This window comes from Halichoerus grypus, chromosome 3 (genome assembly GCF_964656455.1).
Source record: "Halichoerus grypus chromosome 3, mHalGry1.hap1.1, whole genome shotgun sequence".
Classification (NCBI taxonomy): Eukaryota; Metazoa; Chordata; class Mammalia; order Carnivora; family Phocidae; genus Halichoerus; species Halichoerus grypus.
Genome location: NC_135714.1, coordinates 33,534,610 through 33,560,562, shown reverse-complemented (window position 1 = coordinate 33,560,562; position 25,953 = coordinate 33,534,610). Strand labels below are relative to the sequence as shown.

General features: G+C 44.7%; 1 protein-coding gene across 10 annotated transcripts in view; it reads left to right on the top strand.

The window, feature by feature from the left end:
* Positions 1-25,953, top strand: part of APBB2 (amyloid beta precursor protein binding family B member 2) — a 353,214-nt gene that overhangs the window by 294,963 nt on the left and 32,298 nt on the right. The window contains exon 1 of one of the 10 annotated variants that reach the window (XM_036076934.2): positions 22,547-22,666. The exons of the other annotated variants lie outside the window; for them this stretch is intronic. The gene's annotated coding sequence lies outside the window, so the exon portion shown is untranslated. Of the gene's footprint in view, positions 1-22,546; positions 22,667-25,953 lie in introns of those variants that run through there. 10 annotated transcript variants of the gene reach the window in all.

Sequence of the window (25,953 nt, the reverse complement as noted above, 5' to 3'; positions counted from 1 at the left end):
TCGTGCCTTGGATGCATTTACCAACCCGGAAGCTGTCTAAGCCGTGTTGTTTAGGTTTCTTTTATGGGAGTTCCATCATGTAGGTATGATAGCTTAAATCATTGGCCATTGGTGATTAACTCAATCTCCAGCCCTGTACTCTCCCTAGAGTTGGGAGTGGGGCTGAAAGTTCAGCCCTTTATTCACACCTTGGTCTTTCTGGTGACCAGCCCCCCACCCCCGCCGAAGCTACCTTGGGGGAGGGGGAAGGCAGCCATATCATTAGCATACAGAACCGTACACTCTGGAGATTAGGAAGGTTTTAAAAGTTCTTGTGTCGGGAACCAAGGACTAAGGCCAGATATCATAACAAAAGATGCTCCTGTCATTCAGGAAATTACATGGGTTTTAGGAGTTTTGTGCCAGGAACCAGGACAAAAACGAAATATCTATTTCTTCTTCTATTACAATATCACAGTAGCCCAGTCAGTCGCCGAGAAGATTCAGAAAACATCATGGGGGACTCAAGCGTTCTCACCTCCTATAATAATGTCAAGTTTTTGAGAGCTAGAGTCGGTCAAGAGGAGCAGTACTGGAGTAGGAATCCCACCATATGCAATTTAATCATGGGTCTTCCCTTGCACTGATGTTGGGGGACTCTTAGTGTCCCCGATTCTGCACCTGGAGTGGGGGTCGTTGTCAGGACGGCAGGGATGTGGAGGTGCTTTCATAGAGGTGTCATGCATTGCCCCCAGTAGTACTGTTTTTATTGAGATAGTAATATTTCCTTAAAATATTGCCCTGGGCCAACTGTAACCTATTATAAAAAATTAAGAGAGGGGCGCTTGGGTGGCTCAGTCGGTTGAGCGTCCGACCTTTGCTTTTGGCTCATGTCATGATATCAGGGTCGTGAGATGGAGCCCCACATCAGCACCGTGCTCAGCGCAGAGTCTGCTTGAGCTTCTTTCTCTCCCTCTCCCTTTGCCCCTCCCCTCCCTCAAATAAATCTTTAAAAAAAAAATTAGGAGAAATTTAAATACATGGGAAGTTAGCATCATTTTGTCTTTAAATATTGAAAATTTGTCCCATATTGGTTTCCTGGGAGTCTTGACTGATGAGGTGAAGCCTCCTGAAAGGCTAACCTTGATGTTTAGACACTCCCCACAACCCATGGCTTTCTGGTCTTCTAGCTCTCTTATTAAGCCAGACTTGGTGTTTAAATATCACAGCTTTGAATTAAATCCCGGGAATGGATTGTGTTTGGTGGAGTTATTTCTTAGAAAAGTGAGCATGGATGAAAATTATCCTGTAGTGAGCAGTGGGTTCAGAGACTTCCTGCTGTCACACACATGTCCGCGTGAGCTGCACCCCCGCTTCCTGCTGGGACCCAGGTTCCTGCTCTCCTCCTGCTCTCCAGCCTCTGTCTTTCGCCTAGAAGACAGTCAAGTTCTGTTCCCTGCTTTTCCCCTAATGGCACACAGCCCGTGGGTGCAGGCACCGGGTCCTACGTTTCTTTATATAACTTCAACTGGAAATTCTTTTCCAAAGGGTACGCTGGGGAACTGCTCTTTAGAAAAGAGAACAAGAGACAGGGAATCAAAAACTGGAATTAATAATTAAACTCAGGGGGCACGTAGGTGGCTCAGTTGGTTAAGTGGCTGCCATCGGTTGAGGTCATGATCCCAGGGTCCTGGGGTTGAGCCCCGCATCGGGCTCCCTGCTCAGCTCCCCCTCCGTTTGCTGCCTCCCCGCTTGTGCTTTCTCTCGCTTTCTCTCCCGCTCTCTGTCAAATAAATAAATAAAATCTTAAAAAAAAAAACACAAACTCAGGGCCCTGGAGCAAGGACCCTTCTTCTGAGGGTAAAACGTCCCAGGAGCAGAGTCAGGTTGGCAGGGACATGGCGGCCAGAGAGTGGAAATACTAAATCAGACTTTAGGCTGAATATAAATAAGTGAGCCAGATAGTTCGTTCAGAACAGAAAGGCTCAATCTCTTTGAATGTGGGAACAATCGTTTGGACTATAAATAAAAGAACGCAGCGTGGGTGACAGACTGGATGTAGCACCGCTCACGTATCTGGAGGAGTCGGGCGGCAGGGAGAGGGAATAGGAAAAATAAAACCTGGAAAATGTTGTCATTCAGTCCGTTATTTTACACCGGAAACATGTCAAAGGGGAAGAGATGTTTGAAAGTCCTGGGGTGGGGAGGTTGGGGTGTGGGGATGCACAATTATAGGCTCTAAGGAAACTGGAGCGTGGAGTAGGGGGCTTGCTGACATGGAGAACAGACTGGTCGAGGGATGGGGAGGAAGGCGGCCAGGGGTAGAAAGCAGCTGGGCACGGGCTGCCTCTCTCTCTGCAGGTGATTGCTTCTCTAGGCCAGGTCGCCATCCCGTGTCGCCACGTCTGCCCCTTTAGATGAATGGCTCCAGCTGCATTGGCAAGGGCTCACTGTTTCTGCACAGAGCGCCCTGGCCTGTTGGAGATCGTTCTTCAGCAGAGCTCATGGGCCCTGAGCTGCCCAGCCCAGCATGGAGCGGGTCATGATGCATTTGCTGGAATACCAAACCAAATCTGTTCAACTCAACATGGTCAGAACTGAGAGTGTCATCCACACACCCAGCCCCATTTTCAGAGTTATTCTTACTCCTCTATTTTCTAGGTTCACGCATTCATTCACTTGTTTCCATGTGTATGCATGCATGCATCCATTCACTCAACTCTGCTGAGTCCACTGTGGTTATGGCTCAGCCATCAGCTGCATGAGTCAACAACTTGGGGTCCTCTTACCTTCCCTACCTGCCAGGAGTGGTCACGCCCTAATGATTCTGTCTCCTTAGTACTTAAATCCAAGTATAATTTTCAGAAAGTTAAACACAGGCTTTCGTATGTGCAGTAAGTAAGAACTGAAGCTGGAACAATTCAAATATCCAGCAGCAGGTGAATAGATAAACAAATTATGGTGTATCCATACAACAAATATCCCCTCAGCAATAAAAAGGAATCAACTACAGGCAAGGAAAGCGAAAGCAAAAATGAACTATTGCGACCTCATCAAAACAAAAAGCTTTTGCACCGCAAAGGAAACAGTCAACTGAACTAAAACACAACCGACAGAATGGGAGAAGGTATTTGCAAATGTCTTGTCAGATAAAGGGCTGGTATCCAAAATCTATAAAGAACTTATCAAACTCAACACCCAAAAAACAAAAAATCCAGTTAAGAAATGGGCAGAAGACATGAACAGACATTTCTCCAAAGAAGACATACAAATGGCCAACAGACACGTGAAAAAATGCTTAATATCACTCAGCATCGGGGAAATCCAAATCACAACCACAATGAGATACCAGCCATTTGAGATTATTTTTGTAGGCTCATTAGGTCAGTAAATCATTTCACTGGCACACACACACACAAAAAGGAATTACTGATATGTATAAGTACATGGCTGAATCTAAAAAGAATTGTGCTGAGTGAAAGAAGCCAGACCCTCCCCCGCAAAAAAAGAGTATATACTATATGATTTAATTTATATAAAATTCTAAAAAATGCAAGGTCAGCTTATCTATAGTGACAGACAACAGGTCAGCAGTTACCTGGAGAGGGACAGAAGGCAAGGGATTATAAAGAGGCAAGAGGATGTTTTGGTGTTTGGGTGTTACAGATCTATTCACTATCTTGACGATGGTGATGTTTCACTAGTATATACCTATGTCAAAACTTACCAATTATATATTTTAAGTATGTGCCAGTTTATTGTATGTTTTATATACCTCAATAAGGCTGTCTTAAATATAATTTTAAAAATATACAGTGAGTAACATGTCAAAGATTTATTTAACTCAGGATTGAGCAAACCAATAGGACACCAAAGCCAGTTCAAAGGAATATAGGAAATGCTGGGAATCTTCAAAAAAGGCTAATTAAGCCACCAGGAAGCAGAGGTGTTTTTAAGAGTCACAAAGAACCTCAAGTAGGATGAATTAAATACACACACGATCACTCACTCCTTTCTACCTAGGCACATCTTAGTCAAATGGCTGAAACCAAAGCCAGAAAGAAAATCCTAACAACAACCAGAGAAGAGAAAATGTTAAGATAGATGGCTAAGTTAGATACAAAATTGATTAATGTTCTACTGGCAATAAAATCATCACCTTTGTGGTCATCTGGATATTTTTTTTTGGCATAAAGTTGCAGAAATTAATTGCAGCTTATTAATCTTCTATAAATTAACAGCTAACCTCACAGAGTCTGAGTCACTAGCAAAAAGTAAGTCAGACGAAGATAACATTTCCCTAGAGCTGGGCTGTCCAGGACAGTAGGTGCTCATCACAAGTGGCTCTTGAGCCCTTGAAATACCACTAGGCTGAATTGAGATGTGCTATAAAGTGTAAAACACATACCAGGATTTTGCAAAAAAGAATGTAAAATATCTCACAACAACATTTTATGTTGATTACATGTTGAAGGATAATTCTTCAGACATATGAAATCAAATAAAATATATTACTAAAATTAACTTCACGTGCTTCTCTTTCCTTTTCTTAAAAAAAATGTAGCTACAACTAGAATTACCTCCGGGGCTTGCCTTGTATTCCTCGTGGACAGCGCAGTCCTAGAGAAAGGAGCAACCCTTAGGAGGGCCTATTAGATGTTGCCCCCCACTGTGACGCTGACAGCCCTCCTTTTCCTTTATTTCTAAGTTTGGGATAATTTTTCTTACCACTTCTTACACCCATCGCTCTACCCCCATCCCTGACCCCCATCTTTCTCTGTGTCGCCTGGTACTCCCCTCCAAATAACCTGCCAACTGCAACCCAAGTCACCTTTCTGACAGGTGGAGACATGTTGTCCCCTGCTGCTTACATGATGGAATCTGGACTCCATGGGGGGATGTGTGGTCCCACCCCTGCCCTCTGCCTCCCCAGCCTGTCCTCCGGCATGGTGGGCGAGAGCACATACCCAGCCTTGGCCCTGGGCTGCCCTGCCCTGCCTGTTCACTTTCTAAAGCCTCTTCATGAAACCTTTATGCTTCCTTCTGTTGAACCACCATTCCCTCTGGGACACAAGCAGAACCTACGGAGCCTTATGCCCCAGCACTCTGAAGGAAGCTTTATTTAACTTGCCGATCTTGTGTGCATTTACCCACAGGAAAATGAATTTTGCAAGGGCAGTTATTAGGTTTAAAAAAAATTATTGTGGGAACGCCCACTTTTTTTTATACGCATTGGTTTTTCTCTGTCGCTGGCTTTCAAACTATTTATTGTAACCCATAAGAAATGTAGCTTATGGCATGACCTAATTCCCCCTCTGTCTTTATTCATTCACAGTTAGCTAACAGAAATTTCATACAATACTCATCTTCACTGTATGTTCTCTTCTTTGATTTTTTTTTCTTTGCTACTCTTTAACTTTTGTGTGTGCGGGGGGTGGGGGGTGGGGGGGTGCTTCTTTGTCTCTTCTCTCAGCCTCTCCATCCCTGCCTCAATCTTACCTCACTCCTGGCTCACCCTCCCCATCTGTCCCTCTCAAGTCTCAGGCTCCCAGAATCTGTCTGCATTCTCACCCTCTACCCCCTCCCCACTTTGCCCCCTCCATTTCTTCAGAACCCTCCACCCCTGCCCAGACAGACTCCAAGACTCTGGGGGGCAGAGCTGCCCTTTCTCCTGGGGGAGGAGGAGGTGAGAAGGGGCAGCCCCTCACCCGGCCCCAGCCTGGCTGCCCCCCCTCCCCACCAGTCCCTATTTATTTAACTTTTAAAATGCTATCTGTTACCACTAGCTAATCCTAGTTTGAGTAACACTGATCTTGGTTAACTTTTGCAAAAAGTATTTGAACAGAGCAACACTCTACCAGCTTAATAACTGTCATTTAATTTTTTAAAAAATTCCATGGACAAATCATTTTGGGAAATAGTATTTGCAATGTCTCCTGCTCTCAGAGGCCCAAATACACAGCTTAGCTATTGAAGGCTTTGGGCTATCTGGAACTTAACACTTTGTGAGCATAAAATGCATTATTTGCTTCATATCAATGAACTTGAAGAGGATCAGCATTTCTGGGGTCTGCCGGGTTAGAAGTACCCTGATCTAGGGATTCTGAATGATAACTCTCTATCAGTTAGAACAAAGCTGTATTTTAACACTTTGCTTAGCATACCAACCCCAAAGACGTCACTCAAAAGTGTTATATTCTTAGGAGCATAGCTTTCTTTGTAGTCAGTCAATATTGTCTCTTTAAAGAATTTGGTGGGGCGCCTGGGTGGCTCAGTCGTTAAGCGTCTGCTTTCACCTCAGGTCATGATCCCAGCATCCTGGGATCAAGCCCCACATCCGGCTCTCTGCTCCGCGGGAGACCTGCTTCTCCCTCTCCCACTACCCCTGCTTGTGTTCCTGCTCTCGCTATCTCTCTCTCTGTCAAATAAATAAATAAAACCTTAAAAAAAAAAAAAAAAGAATTTGGTTAAGGGTGAAAATTGCATAGTTTGTCGTGTTTGCTTTTTTGCCAGAAAGTTTCGAGTTAAATTAAATCCTTAACTGTGGTAATAATATTAGACTGAACCATATGCCTGCTATTTTTTCTGTGGATCAGAAATGGTTGAATGCGGTTCAAATTAATATTTAATCTAATTGATTTACAGAACTATTTCTTCCTTCTATTTGGTTTTAAATTTCACTTTTCTAACTTAAGAGCCTGATAGAATGTTTGCCTTTTATTATAAATCACTTAATTTTATCCTGAAGCACATGGGATATAAATTTTAATAATTACAGAGTCCAGTTGAAGTGCCCCATTAACCAATAGGGTGTTTAAAATACAGATTTTTTCCCCCTGGCTGGCTTCCCTATTTTTCAGTAATTGGCAAATGCTGTGCATTCTGCAACAGTATTTTGAGGGGTTTTTTTCACCCTATGTGAAATCCTAGAGCAGCTAAAAGAACAGCCAAGTTAAAAACATATCTCTACAGTCACTTAAAATTTATTGGCCAATCCAAATGACATTTGTGGCTTTCGACATGAATTAGAGAAGAATAATGTCACAGAAACCGCCTCAGCCCTATAGGTACTTGCTTGCCATACTTAGTTTTCTTACCACCAGGGATCTCATCACAAAGATAAGCGGTGATTAACTAAAAGCATTACATCTAATGGATGGTGTGGAATTTCTTAATATATTTTCCCCACAAATTCAGTGGCCTAGAGTAATTGTCTGTGCCCCTTTCTTGCTGAAAGGAAATGTCTTGGTTTATCTCTATATAGATTCTAGCTAAAGACCTGCTTATGTCTTTTGACATAAGAGAAGCTGTAGAGGATATTTATTAAGGAAGATAAAACCTAATCCTATTCATTAAATTCACTAAGTCAAGGTTGCAAATAAAAAGGAGGGAAAATTTTTTTTAAAAAGATAAGGTTTTAGTATGTCTATGCTATAGAAATTAGAGTGATTCTTTAAAAAAAAAAGGGATGGTATATCTCTTAAGTCTTTAAATCTTGAGTCACTTTTAATCATAATGTTGTTAATCGTCCTCTTAGACCTTGGAACCATTATTAGAACAGGTTATACCAAAGAAGTATGTTAATGGGGACAGGAAGAGAATAGAAACAGGTGTCATCATCCAGAAGGGGCACCATCTTTTTTTTAAGACTTACAATTATAATTTAACCATAATTGTGCCTGTATATTTTTAAGTGGTCTGTGTTGGCTTTCTTCATGCCCAAGGCCACATCATCCTCATTCCTACCTTGAGGTATCAAGCTATGGAATTTCTTTTCTCCCTCCTTCCTCCATTGTATGGTCCCATCTACCTCTCTGGGGATTTATTAGATACTCATTTATTATCCCCACTATGTGTCAGCCATTGTGCTTGGTGCCAAAGGTTGTAGCCAGGAACAAGAACTTCACGGTCGCTACCCTCATCGGGTGTATTAAGTAGAACAATAAGTTATTACGTGAGTCCTTGAGACCCATGAATCACTCTGTAATACACCTGTCAAGCATTATATGACATGGCTGTCCTCATAGCCTAGTCTGGGTCCCACCTCTTCTGTTAGCCTTTCTGTCACCTTTTGTATCAGTCAGTACTGGCGAGGTTACGCTGCAGTAACAACCAAAGGGCTCAGTGGCTTAAAACAACTCTCATTCTGCTAAATGTCCGAGGCCGATTGGCTGGAAGCACTGCTTCTGGTGGTCGATGCCTCATGCTGCGTCCCAGGCCGATGATACAGTCACTACTAGACTAGATAGTTGCAAGAGGAAAAGATGAACTGACTCTTAAAGCTTCTGCCTGGAAACCATGCTTAACACTGTTGCTCACATTTCATTGGCCAAAGCAAGTCACATAAACCAAGTGTGACTTGGGCGGGGGTGGGGGGGAGTACACGCCTGCCCTAGGATGGGGACTGGATATTCACACCACTGCAGTGCTCTGTGATCTCTTTTATCTCTGCAGTCATGTAGATGCTATTGGCACCTAATCTTCCCGACCTTGGATTGTAGATGTGTATATCTCCCCAGGAAGATTATAAATCCTTGAGAGCCAGCACTGTGTCTTCTACTTCCCTGTAGGTGACTCAACACGATGCTATCCTCATACTAGGTGCTTAAGGATGCTTTTGATTGTACGAAGAAGAGAATGAAGGGGGAATAATGAGAACTCTTCCCATGTTTTAATATAATGCTTTATAGTTTACTAAGGGTCAGTGCACACTCTCTCCTTCAATCTTTCCAGAGACTAAAGGACATATCATGATGCTTTTTACAGATGAGGAAAGGGAGACCTAGAACTTTCACATGACTTCCTCAGTGTTGCACCTCTAAAGAAGTCTGAAACCGTGAACCCTAAATCCTGGACCAGTGCTTTTTGCTACTCCTTTTAGCTGTCAGTGCAAACACCCTAGTGTTTTCTTGTGCGGAGGATCACACAGGGGAAGGGAGAAGGAAACTTCAGAGAAAGAGTAGGGGTGTATCTCCCGGTATTCGGATCCCAGCCAGGCTGAGAAGCACACAGCAACAACTCAGTGTGTTCGTTCCCTGTGGCTGTCATTACGTATTTGCCACAAACTTGCTTACGACAGAAATGAATTCTCTCGCCATCCGGAGGCCAGATGTTCAACATTTCGTCTCAGTGGGCAAAATGCAGGTGTTGGCAAGACCCCGCCCCCTCCGGAGTCCCTGGGAAGAATCGGTCCCTTGCCTCTCCCAGCTTCTGGTTGCTGTGACATTCTTTGCCAGTGGCCATCACTCCAGTCCCTGCATCCTCTTCACATAGCCTTCTCTTCTGCGTGTGTGATCTCTCTGCCCCTCCCTTATGGGGACATCTGTGGCTGGATTTAGAGCCCACCCAGATAATCCAGGATAATGCCCCCATCGCAAAATCATCAACTTCATCATCTCTGCAAAGATCCTTTTTCCTTATAAGGTAATATTTACAAGTTGCAGGGATGAGGACCTGATACTTTGGGGACCTTTATTCAACCTACCACAGTTAGGATGGTGGGAACCGCCTCTGTGGCCCCAGCTCTTTTCCCCACCTGCTGTGCTCCTCCATCCTCCTCCTTCAGCTCTTCCCTCTGGGTGGACCAGATTATATGATATCATATCTATATGATATCTTGGAAGGACCCTTGGAGTTCAACACACCCCAGCAGATTCCTGGATCTGCCTCTTCTTGGCTGTGTGACTCTGGGCAAGTTACTCACTCTGAGCCCTGGTGTCCTCCTCTGTAGAGATGGGGGCTTTAGAACCTCCATGCAGCATGGTGTGAGATAATACATGAGAGGGCCTGCCATGGGCACCGGGCAGAGGACCCCCCTCCCCCGCTCCATGGGGTCCCTCCCTCTAGCTCCACCTCATCTGCACCTGCAGTGTGGGACTTGGTGGGCTGGAGGCAGACGGTGCTGCCCATTGGGATTCCTAGAGCCCTTCCTCCCATTTATTTTTCACAGTGAAGTCAAAAACACACTATGTTTATTAAATAATTAATCATCCTTTCCTAGAAGGGTTATTTCATTTCATGGGTGAGCAGTTTATTGCCAGACAACTGTGTCTTCCTCCAAAATGATGTATAACATGATTTGGTGTCTACGTTTTTAGACACTAGAATGTTTTTTCTCTCTGCCATTTAAATTTGAAGGTAGTGTAGTGCATATTCATTTGTGCTTTGTTCATCTTGAGAGATGCATGTGCATCGCGGAGTGACCTCCTATGTTTCCATTTCTAAAGTAGTATGTATGTAGAACCTTATAGGCCAATGCACATAAATTCCAGTAAATTTTGGTATTCACTAAGTATTTTAGTAATAAATACCACAGACAATAAGCCTTTACGGCATGAAGCCTATATAATTGACAAGGAAACTAATACCATGGTATAAACCAAAAACTGTCAAAGCCAATTTTTTTTTCCTCAGAAGTCTTTGTGGTTCCATAAACATTCCTCATTTGCCTTCAGAATCTAAAATTCTGGCTTGTTTTGTTTAGAAAGCAGTCCCCTCAGACATTTGCCTTATTTTTAGGAAATGTTTATCCTAATGGCAGGATAGTAAGTAGGGCTTACTCGCCATCTTTGACCTAATGACATTAGGGACTTGAACTGCTGGAGTGAGAAGAGCCAGGAGACCAAAACCGGCTGGCTGAGGAGGCCGCCATCTGTTGGTCACACCTGCCGTGGACATGGAGCAGGAGAGGGTAGGCATGACGCAGCGTAACTGTTGGATCAGTAATTAATTACTGGAATGTCTTTCATCTAGGCCTTACCCAGTCAGATCGTCCCGAGTCCTCATATAACAGTAACTTTTTAAAAAGATGTTATTTATTTATTTGAGAGAGAAAGAGAGAGAGAGATGGAGAGAGCACGTGAGCAGGGGGAGGGGCAGAGGGAAAAGCAGACTCCCCGCTGAGCAGGGAGTCCGAAGCGGGACTCGATCCCAGGATCCCAGGATCATGACCTGAGCCGAAGGCAGACGCTTAACGACTGAGCCACCCCGGCGCCCCTCCCTCATGTAACAGTAACTTTTAGGCAGAATCAGACCTATAAATACAGAGAACAAACTGATAGTTTCCAGAGGAAGGGGGGAGGGCTGAAGGGGAGTAGGAGATGCAGGGTTTCACTTGTGGAATGAGTAAGTCATGGGGGTAAAAGGTACAGCACGAGGAGTATAGTCAATGGTTGTGTGGAGGACAGATGGCAGCCACACTTGTGGTGAGCAGAGCACGGTGTATTAACTTGTTGAATCACTGTGTTGTACACCTGAAACTAATGTTACATTGTGTGTCAACTGTACTGAAATTAAAAAAAAATTAGAGGGTCACCTGGGTGGCTCAGCAGGTTAAACAGACGGACTGTTGATTTCAGCTCAGGTCATGATCCCAGGGTCATGAGATCGAGCCGCGGGTCCCGAGTCGGGCTCTGCACTGAGCATGGAATCTGCTTAAGATTCTCTCTCTGCCCCCCACCCCATCTTGCGCTGTCTCCCTCTCCCCACACTTCTCTCTCTCTCAAAAAAAAAAAAAGAAAACCCGCAACTTTTATACAGGAAAAGTAAAAACTTGGGGGGTGGGGAGGAGAAAGAGTCAAATACTGAATACTCTCAATACCTACCATCATATCTGAAATGCAGTAGTTTATTGGTAAATACGTATCGAAGGAGAAAAGAATTGTTTGCCTGGAAAACTGGCCCCGATTGCAAAGGGAGAACTTGTTTTTAGGACGGATATCGTGAATCGGGAGGAGCGCTGAGTCTTAGCGGCTGCGGGCACAGAGCGGTCTGCGGTGTTCAGAACCACCACGAACACCATGTGTTTGTGGACGAACAGCATCGATGCGGTGTTGGAATAGTAAGTGTTTAAGGCACCGGGACTGTTCACGGACACCAGCGACGACGCAACAATGTGGCCTTTTGTTTTTGTTTGCCACACCTCTGGAAGAAAGCAAACGGACTTTCAAGATTTGAATCCCAGCCCTGCCACTACTATGTCCTGTTCTCGGGCAAGTCCCCTTCTCTGTAGCTCAGTTTCCTCATCAGATAGCATTGCCTGCCTCCTGGGAGTAAATGGGTCACTGCTGCGAAGAGTTGAGGGTGGTGTCCCGCATAGACGTAGTGCCTGCCCTAGTCCCGGTGCAGGCTGTGCCTGGGTTTGGCCAGTGGGGGGCGCTGAAGGGAGGGAGAGCCAGCCCAGGTTGGGTCTCCTCGTGGCTCCTCTGCCCCGGCCCACCATGGCAGTGGCTCCTCCAGGTAGCCTTGACCCCCGGGCCCTTCGGCTTGGGCGCCGTAGGTTGCTTCCTGTTGTTGCTCATCTCTGAGTGCCTGTCTCCCCTTTGCTTTTCAACTCTTCCATTACTCATGTCACCACTTCTATTAAATTCCCTGTTTCAACTACTTAGAGCAGTTTTAGTTTTCCTGGCTGTGCCCCAACTGGTAAAGACTAGGTACGCCTTTACCATCGTTATTATTGTTGGGGCTGTCGGGGTTGCTGTCTCGTATACTTAAGAGGAAACTGTGCAGGAAACTGAGACTCAGGAGGCAAAGTGAATTAACCAGAACAGAAACATTTCGAGTGATCTTCAGCAAAGGACGATTTGGTTGTCCTTGGGAACCCAGAGGCTGAGGTAATGTCAGGATGCACTTCTGTTTTTCACTCTCTTCTTGGCTTCATTCTTTGCTCCATGTGGTAAAAAAAAAAAAAAAAAATTAAAATTAAAAAATGACCATTTCTTTTCTAGCCAATCTAAGAGCGTAGACTCACTTCCAAATTCCTGAGGGAAGAGACTCTCACCCAGCACACCAGGCGCCCACCTGAGTCTAAATTAACCAGCCAGGTTCACTTCATGCAAGATGTCAACCAGGAACCTGCCATTCGCCTGGGCTTGCGTGATGGGGTATTTCCCAGAAAGGGGGGCCAGGAGGCTTAAGCTAACAAGTGTCCACTGTAGAGCTCATTTCAGGATTTCAAACAGCTTAATCATCATGGGAATAGCAATGTCCATATTTGGGTGCCAAATAAGGTGCTATAAATACCTTATATCTGGTTTTGTTTGTTTGTTTTATTTTAGTCTGTACAACAGCTTTACAGACAGGTTTTATGTGCCTTTTAGAGATGAGGAGAGGCCAAAGGGAAAATTATGCATTTGTATAATACAAAGCTGCACAGGCCACCCAAAATGTTAAGGGTCTTTGCTTCTGGTGGGAATTAAAATATATCAACTTAGAGGGGCAACACTGGTTAGCTAATGCTGATCAGAAGTTGTGATTAGTGGCTAAGTATGCCTTTGATTGACAGGAAAAGCAGTGTGGGTACAAATCAAAGTAGTTTAATATTTCTATGAGAAATGCATTTTAAAATAAGAGGTCCTTGGTGGCTAAAAATAAGAAAATGGCCCTTTGAAGGTTAAAAGGATCGATTTGGTCCAGCCCGCAACCTTGAAAATAAGGAATTTTACTTGAAGTAATAATTTAGGTTCTTTGTGAGAAGTTCCTTCAACTTCTAAGATGATTCAGAATTTGGAATTACTGATTCAGTCTGACTATATCAAGAGTGTTTAAATATACATTTTCCACTCAATTAATAAGTCATGAATTCATTTGATTTGTCATCAGTGCACTCAGGAATCATCAAAGTAGACTTTGAGCTGTGAGCATTTGCTTGTCTCCTTCTGGTGAATCCTGACACGTCTCGCATGTCGTATTTTCCCAAAAATTCTAAAAATGGGATTGCTTACTGTTAGAATTGGCCATTGGATTCTTGTGTTCCTAAAGAGAAGTTAAAGAACTTGCTTAAATGATGTAGTTTCTCCTCTTTTCCTCAAAATTTTTTTCTGCATGAGTGTAGAGAGTGGAATCCACGATCTAGAGGACAAACTTGAGCCATGTCACAATCAGCTTTAGATCTTGAGAAAGCACCCGTCCTCAAAGTTTCTGATTCAGAATGTCTGGGGTAGGGCCTGAGACCTTGCATTTCTAACAAGTTCCCAAGTAAGGCTGATTTTATCTGTGGCCCACACTTTGAAAACCACCGCTCTAGGCTGAGATTAGGCTTGAATGATTTCAGTCATGCAGCTTTAAGAGGAAGCAATGGGGATGGCAGGTTTAAATAGTCAGTCTGTTCAGTCAGAAGGTAACTCTTTGTACTCAGAGCTCTATCTGGAATATATGAGTTCCCTTTCATCAAGGGGGAAAGATAATGCACAGAGGAGGGTTTACTATTAGGATAATGAAGCTTAAAACTTAGGGCCCCTTTCAAGGCCCTGGGAGGGGGCTTAGCAATGAGTTCACATGGTTTTTGTAAAATTTGCAAAAGGAAAGTATTTTTGTTTTCGTTTTTTTTTTCTGAAAGGGAGCCCCAGAAATTATCTGAGCTTTAGCTTCCATGAAGCCCGAATCAGCTCTCTGGTAATTAATTAGTATAATTAACTCATTATATATGAAAAGACTATAGTTTGTAAGAAAGACATTTTTTGCAGGTCACGCAATCTATAAGTGCCAGAAATGAGGATAAAAGAGGACACCATCTCAGAGGACATGAGCCTCACGTGTGAACTTTGTGTGGCACTGAATTTAATTGAATGAGCTCAGCGGGGCATTTAGCCAGATGAAAATCCAGGTTGATCTTAGCTGGCTCACTAAATGATCAGCTTGCTGTATGTGCTCTATGCTTTATTTATTTCCTGTTTATTTGTTTTATTTTATTTATTTGTGACAAGAGCAGAAGATTTGGAGAATGAGATGGGCTCAAGTTCTGGTTTCACCTCTTTTTTTTTTTTTAAAGATTTTATTTATTTTTTGACAGAGAGAGAGCGAGAGAGGGAACACAAGCAGGGGGAGTGGGAGAGGGAGTTTAAATAAAAACATCATTCATAACTGCTAGTATCTGTTTTATCTTCCTGCTCAGCAGGAGTTCCTAGTGGTGAAGGACAATGGCATTTCGGAGGAATTTTGATACATTATCTAGCATAGCTCTGCTTGTTTTCATAAATAAAACCTTACTGGAACATGACCACAGCCATTCATTTAGATCTTGTCTAGGGCTCCTTTTGCCTAACAGTGGCAGAGTTGAGTAGTTAAGACACAGACAGAAGGAGCCACAAAACCTAAAATATTTACAGTCTGGACTTTTACAGAAAAATTTTGTGGATCCTTGATCTAGCAGAATGGCCCTTTGGTCATGCAATTAATATGAACTATTCGTGCCCTGTTGGTGTAGACTGGCATACCTACTAATTACTAACATTTGTGCGGCACTTTATATCTTTATGTAGGAACAGTTCTGTATCTTCAGATAGGAAAAAATGTCTGTTCATATCCATCATTTCATTATCCTATGAGCTGTATTAAGTTGACAAATTATAACCATTTCCTTTTCATAGACAAAACAGGCTCAGAGAGAATGAGCGAATTTATTTATAAGAGGTGAAACCCAGGGGCGCCTGGGTGGCTCAGTCGTTAAGCGTCTGCCTTCAGCTCAGGTCATGATCCTGGGGTCCTGGGATCGAGCCCCACATCGGGCTCCCTGCTGAGCAAGGAGCCTGCTTCTCCCTCTCCCTCTGCCACTCCCCATGCTTGTGCTGTCTCTCTCTCTCAAATAAATAAATAAAATTTTTTTAAAAAGGGAAGTGAATCATGAGCCATGAATAAAATTCCTATAAGCATTCACATGTAGGTTTTTATATGAACTTAAGTTTCCACTTCTTTTGGGTAAATACCTAGGAGTGGGATTGCTGAGTTGTATGGGAATGGTACGTTTAGCTTTATAAGAAACTGCCCAACCACTCTTTGAAGTAACTACCATTTTGCATTCCCAGCATCCTCAGCAGCACTTGGTGCGGCCAAGTTTCTGTGGGGTTTTGTTGCTATTATTTTAGCATTCTAAAATGTGTGACATGATAACTCATTGTACTTTGAAACTGCGTCTCCCTAATGAATAATGATATTGAGCATCTTTCCTGTGCTTATGAAAGCCATATGTCTCCTTTGGTGACATATCTGTTGAAATTTTTGCCTGTTTAAAAAATGGGGTTGTTTTTCTTATTAGTGGCTTTATTCATAATTGCCCCAAACTGGCCATAACACACATATCCATCGCTAGTAGATGGATAAACACACTGTGGTACATCCCTGCAACGAAATTCTCAGCAATGAAAAGGATTGAACCCCTGATACACTCAACGATTGTGCTAAGTGAAAGAAGCAAAATCCTAAAGCTATATATGGTGTGATTCCATATATGACATTTGTGAAAAGGCAAAAACGATAGGGACAGACACCAGGGAAAGTACAGTTGATTTCAGGAACTTCTTTTTGCTTTACTGTACCAGTCCCTACCCTCTGACCCCTGCCCCCACTCTCCCAACTGTGGATTTAATATCAGTTTAAGCTTGAGTTTCTAATGCAGAAACAGAAACCTGATTTTTTGCTAATTTTAATCGTGGAAATTGCCAGACAGCAGGCATGCCACGTGGCCCTCCGTTTTCATTCCCGAGTGGACATGGAGACAGCCTGGCTCTCTTCATCCTCACATTTTCAGAGTCCCTGCACCTTCCTGCAGTTCTGCCTGCCAGGGGATTGCATAGGGAGATTGTTGAGCAGACGTGTTTTAAGAACTGAGTGCTGAACTGGGATTCTGAATCATAGAGGGTAACGATGTATGCTCACCTCCCACCACCTAGCAGTTGGGAACAGAAAAACTAGCGGGTGAGGTCGGGGGAAGAGGGATAAGTCCAATCTCTTCATAGTACAGTGAATGCCAGGGAAATGCCCACTGTCTTTGGTCTAGTGGGAGGTTGTGTCTGCTGAAAATTGCATGCAGGAAATGAGCTCTACACCCTGACCAGCGCTTGGAAATGTCTTTCCCTTACAAAAAATTTTTGTTGTACGCATCTATTATAAATAGCCTTTTCATTTTATGGGGCAGAACGTGAAGTCCTCGGGCTGTCGGACAGGAGAATTTTTTTCTTTTCAAAATTTTTATTAGCGTATACTACAGTCAGACCTGGAGGGTTTTTATTTTTTATTTTTTTTAAGATTTTATTTATTTATTAGAGCACAAGCTGGAGGAGCGGCAGAGGGAGAGGGAGAAGCAGACTCCCTGCTGAGCAGGGAGCCTGATGCGGGGCTCTGTCCCAGGACCCTGGGATCATGACCTGAACCGAAGGCAGACACTTAACCGACTGAGCCACCCGGGCACCCCAAACCTGGAGGGTTTTTAGAATAAAGGTCCTATCCTTATGTGAGTGCAAGCAAAGCTTCTTCTATATCTGATGTTTTGTGGAGCGGTGGAGGTTTTCTTTTAAAAAGTCGTGTTAGGTCTTGCTCTAAGAGCAACCATCCGTGGTACATAGTCCTTTAAAATAAGTCGAGAAATATTACTCTCGGTGCACAATTCCCTGGCTTTTGTTCAAGTTCATTGTAGGTCTGAGTTTGCCCTTGTGGCCATTGTTGGGCTAATTTACATCCAGGTCCTTGCCACTCTAAGTGGAGTCTTGGGCTAGAGCATCCACAACAACTGGGAGCTTTTTAGAAATGCAGGTCCCATCCCAAACCTACTGAATCAGAGTTGGCATTTGAACAAATCCCCAGAGGATGCGTTTGCACCCTGAAGTTTGAAAGGCCCTGATCTAGGTCAAGGGCCTGCCCAAACATCCCACCTACTCTATCAATAACCTTTCTGAGATCACATGTGACCCCCAGAAGTGCATCCTTGCTGAATTCTCCTGATGTCCAGGTAAGTGTGAGTGTGGGGGCATGCTGTTTTACTACAATGAAATTAATTTAGTAAGTGCTTCCCGCTGAGCTGGGCACCAAAGATACCAAAATCAAATAAGGCATGGTTGAGTTTCCAGGAGCTCAGTCTAGTCAGGGACACAGAAGAAGGTACAACATTGCATTGTCTATTGTCTTTATCTGTGTCATTTGACTGCCTTCATCCATACAGGTCCAGTCCCTTCTCTGGAAACATTTCTGAACGTATAGTCCACTGGCCACCTGCCTCCGAATCCTTCAGGTGCATATATGAAAAGAGCGGGGGGGTCGCCCCAGACCTACTGAATCATACTCTTGGACTGAGCCCTGACATCTTCATTTTAATAATTATTCACATTATAATTTGAGAACCGTTGACCTGGGTGTTGCCTGGATATCCTTAATAATTATACAGCGTGATACAAAGGAATGTTTAAATACAACTTCCTATATTTAAGGAATCATTTGGAGTTTTCCTCATCCAAAATTCAGGCAGAGTTTCCAGGGCCCTCCAAGTTCAAAGCTGCTTTTATCTCTGCGTGAGACAATGCAAAGATCTTTGTGGATAGGACTCAAGGATTGTTTGAATTCATATTTATATATTTTCTAGTGGCATGTTTTCTAGGAGCAAATGAAAATGCTTTGTTCTGTAATGAGTTAACAGCGTGAACATTGTTATGACAATCCTGTGACTTTCTTGTTTAATGTCTATACTCATTTAATCAAACAAATTGAAATTGGGTTATGGCTATTGCACATTATAGCAGTTATCCAGTTTAAATGCAGGTCTGAAGGAAATAAAATTGATTTTTCTATGCTACTTGGGGACATCATAGGTTATTAGTGTGCTGGTTGAATTTTCAATTAGGTTTGTGTGGAGGAGAGAAAGATTAGTGGTTGTGTTTTTTATTTTATTTTCTTAATGTAGTATGTAAAACTGTAATATTTCATTCTAATTAGGGAGTCAGATGACTTTTGAAAGTTTGGCAATCTTCTTCCACACTTTCATTAAAGCATGTCAGGTTTTTAAAGTGGATAATTTCGAGGAACATTTTTATTTTTGAAAAGAAAACGATCGAGTTGTACACCATTAAAATAGTTACTACGGTAACAGCTACCTTATTTTTCAGGGAATCAACTGTAATATGTACCAAAATTTCATAGATGGCTGAACCTATCTTTCTATTTTTTTTTTTAAGATTTTATTTATTTTATTTTGAGAGAAAGAGAGAGGGAACATGAGCAGGGGGGAGGGGCTGAGGGAGAGGGAAGCAGACTCCCCTGCTGAACAGGGAGCCTGACACAGGGACGCAAGGATGCAGGGCTCCATCCCAAGACCTGGAGATCATGACCTGAGCTGGAGGCAGATACTTAACTGACTGAGCTACCTAGGTGCCCCTGAACCTGTCTTTCTATAAACCAACCCTTTTTTTTTTTAATTGCCTTCATTCTACAAATGCATTTCGTGTACTTGCTGTGTGTAAGCACCATGGCCTACACTATGCATTCAGAGTTTATCTAACATAGGTTGTTCACAAAAATTGTTTCGGTGCCACTGACTGCTGGGAAAGCAGAGCAAAAGGCCAGAGAACACAATGGCAAGAAAGAACGGCAAGCCCTGGCGACTAGGAAAAGGCTTCATGGAAGAGGTGACTTTAGGTCTGGCCTTGACTCAGAAGTAGGAGTTGGCCAAATGAAAAGGTATTCTTTAAGTTGAAAAGGCATTGCATGTTCATCACATGCTCATTTTTAAAGTACCTATAGAAAAAAATAGTAATTTATTACATTTGATCTTTATTCAGTGTATCAAGCACTAACTGTGTGTCAGGAAGTGTGGGTGATGCTGAAAATATAATGGGGAAAGTCCACAAGAGCAGTCTTTGGTTCACTAATTCACTGGAAAGCCAGAACCCACTACAAGCTATTATACTCGCAGTTAGGGTTTATCACAGCTAAAAGATACAGATGAAAATCAGCCAAGAGAAGAGGTACCTAGGGCAGAGTCCAGGAAATTTCCAAACATGGAGCTTCAGTTGTCCTCTCCCTCTGGAGTCATGGACAGCATAACTTTTCCAGGATTGATGTGTGACGATATGCACAGAGTACTGTCAACCAGGGAGGTTCATCTGAGCCTTGGAGTCCAGTATTTTTATTGGGGCTCCATCACACAGGCATGGTTGATGACCCATGTGGTTGACCTCAGTCTCTAGCCCCTCCAGAGGTGGAATTGATGCCAAATAACCCAAAGCCCCTACCCTAAATCACATCGTTAGACTATCTAATGTGACCCAAGACCTGCAGGCAAACAAAAACACTAGTGGTAGGTATGACACTCCATGGTCTTCGAGATTACTGCCAGTAGCCAAGGGGGAAAGGCCAGACCTCTGTTTGGCCAAGGTTGAATTCTTTACTGTACAGGAACAAAGCCAAGTGTATAAAACTCAACATAAAATGAATGAGAAGAGGACTATAAAGAAAAGACCCCAGAATACTGGGGAATGGAAGGGGTAGGGGTGTAGAACTGCCAGGTAGGAAGATTTTTCTCAAGGGAGTGGACTGAGATCCGAAGGATGAATGGGATTATCCAGGTGAGCGGTGCAGTGAAGAGCATTTCAGAAGAAGGAAACATGGTGCCAAGGCTGAGGTGGGAAGTAGCTGGGCATGTTCCAGAAACTGGAAGATGAGGCTGGTGCAAGAGAGAAGGAGAGGGAATGTGATTAGGAATAAGGAGCAGATCCCAGGTGGCCTCAGAGACCCTGGAAATGATTATGGACCATATCTCCAGTTAACGGGAAGCCCCTGTAGGGTTTTAGAGGCTGAGCATGGATGCTCAGGTTGGTGATTTGTGATGCATGGGTGGCCGCGGTGAGAATAGCCAGTCGGGGATGAGAGCGGAGCCAGGGAGACGGTTGGAAGACTGCCTCAGCCATCATCTCATCTAGATGAGAGAAGACGGTGGCGGGATCGAGGGTGGAGGCAGTGGAGTTGGAGAGAACAGTGGCGGGTAGAGTTGGCAGGACTTGTCAAGCATGACGTCCCTGTCAGCAAAGGCTGAGCTGTCACACGGTGTCGTCACCTCTGGGTGTCTGGCCGCTCTCTCTGATTTGTCCCTTCCATCCTGCTGTAGGCAAGTAACCAGACTCACTAGAATTAGTGGAAGGAAGGAAGGGCAGCCGCCGAAGGGGTGACAGGTGGGATTCTGTGAAATCAGTTCACGTCTCCAGAGTACGGTGATGCCTCTTCTGACTGCTGAACCGCAAGCCCCCAACTCACCCCCACTTCCAGTTTAGGCTGCGTTCCGAACAGTGCTGGTTGCCAGAGTAGTTAATTAATAGCTGAGGTATTACTGGTCATAGATCCCGTTATACCCTAAGTTAACACGTGTCCTCCCTTGAAAAACAGCTGATCGCCAGAAAAGCCTAATACAGAGCTGTCAGCAGAGAACCCGACCTTTAGGAAGAGCTGAATAAACATTGAACAAACAAGTAGATGTTTAATCTGCTTTTAAAACATGAGCATTAAAAGAGTTTCCAGTACACGTGTGGTATGTTTTACTAAACTCAGACAAGGGGGCGCCTGGGTGACTTAGTTAAGAGTCTGCCTTTGGCTCAGGTCATGATCCCAGGGTCCTGGGATCGAGCCCCACATCGGGCTCCCCGCTCAGTGGGAAGTCTGCTTCTCCCTCTGCTTCTGTTCTTCCCCCCTGCTCATGCTTGCACTCTCTCTCTCTCTCCTCTCTCTCACGCTGTCTCCCTCTCGCAAATAAATAAATACAATCTTAAAAAAAAAAAAAAAAACTCGGATGAGACCTCCTAGTTGCATATACTCCCTTGATTTTCTGTGCGTATTTCATAAATTCTGTGCATGGTACTTTGAGGACAGCAGAAAACACGAGGATGTCCCCTGCCTGTTTCACTTGTTTAATTGTCCAATCAAACATCTTGCTCAGAAACAATTAGTAGAGGAAGTACTTTCAGTGCACACAGAATAAAGACAGTAGACCTTGGATTTTCCTTTCAAATTCTATTTTAGTCAGTGACTGGCCAGCACTCATTGAAAATGCTGTCCCTTAGCCAGCTGGACACTTTCCTGTTGCTGTGTACGGGGTTTTCTCAACTATAGATGACAGTGTTGGGACGCCAGTGTCATCTTGGCTCCAAGTCAGCATTAAACAAAAGGTGCCTTAAGAGAGGCGGGGATTGGAAAATTGGAAAATTGGAAAAGGTGTGTAGGGGTGAACTACTTGTGTGGGCTGTTAAGTGTTTCGTGTAAATCGGCAGGGAATCTGCGAAAAATACCTTTCAGCTCCGTTCAAAACTTGCTGCCTGATTTATCAAACTACAGTTTGCCCCGGCTTTGTCTTGACATTGCAAAGGCTTTCTGGCTCCCATCCCGGCCACTTGCTGCGCCGCCGCACCCCCAGCACGGATCAAGCTGGGTCTGTTCGGAACCAGAAACCCAAGCCCAGGGCGTCAACTTCCTAAAGCGGTTCCGCGGGATTAGAATGAACTTTCCAAGTCCTGAGAGTCCCAAATGGGAGATGTTCGGCCTAGAATTTGGGGTTTGTCGGGGAGGAGGGGAGTCCACCCGGCTCTTTGCTCGCCTTGGGCCGGCCTCTGGCGGCTGGGAGCACCTGGCAGGGGCACCTGAGGGGCACACCTGGCGGGGGCACCTGAGGGGCACACCTGGCGAGGGGGCGGGGCGGGCTGGGCGGCTCCTCCCCAGCAGCCAATGGGCGGCGGCGGCGGCGGCGGCGGCGGCGGGGGGCGGGGGCGGGGGGCGGAGAGCGCCGGCGGGCCCCGCGCGGACGCCGGGAGGCGCGGTCGCCGCTCGCTTCAACTTGAGACGGGAGGAACGCGTGGCTGCTGGTGCGAGCGAGCGGCCGCGGCGGGCTGGCTGGCCTGGTCACCGCTGTCCTCGTCCCAGCGCCGGGGCCGCCCGGGAGGCCAAGGTGAGAGACGTGGGAGGGGCGGCGGGCCTTTGTCTGCAGGTGCGTGCGGAGGTGACAGACGAGCGGGGTCCGAGCCCGAGCTGGCTCGCGGGGACAGCGAGGCGGGCCCGGGAGACCCGCGGGACAAAGGCTGCGCCCTCCCTTCCCCCCGAGTCGGCGCTTAGCGAAGTGCGGGGTCGTGGGCGGCGGGAAGGGCTGAGGAGGGGAGAAGGGTGAAGATTGGAGGGATTGGAGGGGTGGGGATCCCAGTTGACCAGCGCAGCAGGAAGCTGCTCAGCGGTGGGCTGTTCGGATGCTGTGCACTGGGCATTTCTCTTGCGGCCAGTGTTATGATTGAGTAAATGAGTGCTTTCATCTCACATGGCCTCTGGTGAATCCACAGTTATGTCTTCTTGTCTCGTAGGAGTGAAAAACAATTGCAGGATCTTGGTAATCCGATTTTTGGATTAAAAGCAATATTCTTTGGTGTAGAAAGACGGTTCGTTTACAAATAATTGTAACCATATGATTTAGAATATCTGTGTGACTTCCATGTGAGAAAATGTTTCAGAGTCCCAAAATGTAGAAAATCAGCCAACCTGTCACCTCCTTGCTCTTGGCAATCAAAAAGGAGTTTTTAAAAAAAGAAAAACAGGAAGGAAATATTGCATACAACATTCGATTGGCTTCTCGGGGAGTCTGTGCCTTCTCTCTCCATTATCTGTTTCCCTGTACCAGTATTGTAACCAGGCACGTCTATTGATTCCCTAATTAATATGTGGCTGTGAATCTTCATTACTGCCTTGGGTAGGAGAAGGCGGAGGAGCAGGCTATCCCATTAGTCTTTTTCTTTCGTTTTATAACTGCAGCCGCAGCCTGGCTTTCACTTGAATCCTGAATGGTGGGTTGTGTGTGCTTTCCTCGTATTGTTGTTTTCGTTTCCTTAGACCATTGGGCAGTTTCTCCTCCAGCCTTACTCCGACACAAAAGCGGTTTGCAAGTTTTCTCCCTCAAGTTCAGATCTTTGCCACTGCCTGGCGGTTGGTGCTGCTTTGTGAAAGGAATTATTTGGTGTCCTGAAGCCTTTCCCAGGGACTTAGAATAATGTATTGTGAGGAAAATAGCCTTAAATCCATATTTTGTCCATCGTTTTGTAAAAGTTATTGGTGGCTGTGTTGTCCAGAATGAAATGTGAGTAAAGAGCTGAATGGGAGAAAAACTTTCCACAAAGCACCAGCCGTTATCATAGAAGAAGGTGTGGTGGTTCTTGGCTCAGCAGGGAGTGAGGCTCAGACTGAAGGCATGTGCATGTGCTGGGTGGGTCAGGAACCCCACCCTTCTGACACTTGGTGCATTAATGAGTTCCTCTGTCATTGTAGCAAGTCCTAGCTTTTGAGTGATGGGGATGATTTATTTAATAAGTATTTATTGAACACTTGCTACACGCTGGGCCTTGCACTAGTGATTAAAATGGGAAATGCAACAAGTACCCACTTGCTTTCTTGGAGCTCACATAATGCTGTCAGAGGATCCATTTCAGATCCTTTGACCTGGAGCACACCTGAGAAATAGTACGGATAACACTGAGGTGAGGCAAGAGGATGTTGGTGCTGGCTGCTTGCCTTGGAGGTCCGCTGAGCCCAAGGCTGCAGGTGCGCACAGGCGGGGCCAAGGTCACCTCCTGTCCAGCGGTGGAGGTAGTAATCAGACCGTTGGGTCAGTCTTTTTGCACCTGCATCCCTTGATCCTGGATACCTCTCAGAGGAGTCTGGGACTGCATGGAGGGCCAGAAGTTGAGTTCTAAAAGGGTTTGAACAGGGGCTTTGTTTATTTGGATGTGGTCATTCCAGTCTGTTTCAAAAACTGTCAGTCACCCAGTCTCCTGGTCTCACCTCAACAGCTTTCATCTTGAACAACCCCCCAGGGAAATGAATTCCATTCTCTACCACTGACTGAGCAAAGCTTTCCATCTGTCCACAGTCTCCCAAGTGTGAAGAGGTGACTCCTAGATTTAAAGTCCTGGAGCACAGTTGAAAAACCCCGATTTACTCTCTCTGTACTTTTCATGGGGTGGTGGGTTTGTGTGTGTGGGTTTCGTTTGGTTTGCTTTTCTTTTTCTTTCTTTTTTTTTTTTTTAGAGTGTATTGATGATATGTAACTTCTTACTCATCTGGGTTTCCAGACTTTTCCACAAATCCCTTAGGGTTACATGAAAACATCCTAAATAGTAGTGTAACTTATTTTTTTCTAAGTGCTTATTTTAAACACAGACTATAACATTTTTGAGAAATTCTTAGACCTTTGGGTTCTTCTGGTCCTAATATAGTACCTGGCATAGGATGTTCTCCATAAATAATTGAATTGTTGAATGGGCAGATGAATTTATATAGATGAAAATACTTTGCTTTCTCTTTGGAGGGTTTAACTATGACCATCCCATGTACTTGATATTTATTATAATCTGTAGATTATCTTGCTGTTCAGCACATACGGAACATGTGTGTGTCAGGCGTCTTGTGAGGTACAGGATGGAATGAGACAGACAGGGTGCAAAGAGGCAGGACATGAGCCAGAAGAACAATTTAGGGAGCATGATGATATAGATTATAAGTGCCACGAAGATGGTCAGTGATGCGGAGAATGCAACAGAGTAGTTCAGTGGGGAAAGGGGCCACCAAGAGGCAGTCCATCCTAGGAGGTGACATTTGAGCTGAACCAGAGTCCTGAGAAGCCAGGCACATGGGGAGCAAGTAGGAAGCTCTGAGGCAGAGGAGCGCGCAGCACGTTCAAGGATCGGAGAGGAGGCGAGCAAGGTTGGAGCCAGGAGCAAGAGGGCCAGTGATATGCACTGCGGTGGAGGAGGCAGGTGGGGACAAGATTCTGTGGGGTTTTTTGGCTGTGGGTGAAGGTTTGGGTTTTCCTTCTAATGCCATGAGAAGCCTTTGAAGGGTGGTAACCAGGGGAATGCCATGATCTAGTTTGTTTCATAAAAAAAAGATCTCAGTGAATGCTGTGAGGGGAATGGATGTCAGGAGCAGAAGTGGAAGCCGGGGGACCCGCTAGCAAGTCCTAGTCCAGGAGAGATCAAAGCTGTGGCAGAGGGAATGAAGGGAAGTGGGTTGTGGAGATTGAATGGGCAAGATTGACTACAGTAGATGGGGGGGGGGGCAGTATTCTAGGACCACCCCTGGATGTTTCGATTCATTGTTTATTTCTGTTTGAACAGATGAAAAGAAATAATGCCTATTTAAGGACAAAGTTATTAAGCAATGGAGCAACTCAGTTTCAATTTATGTTGTAGCAAGACC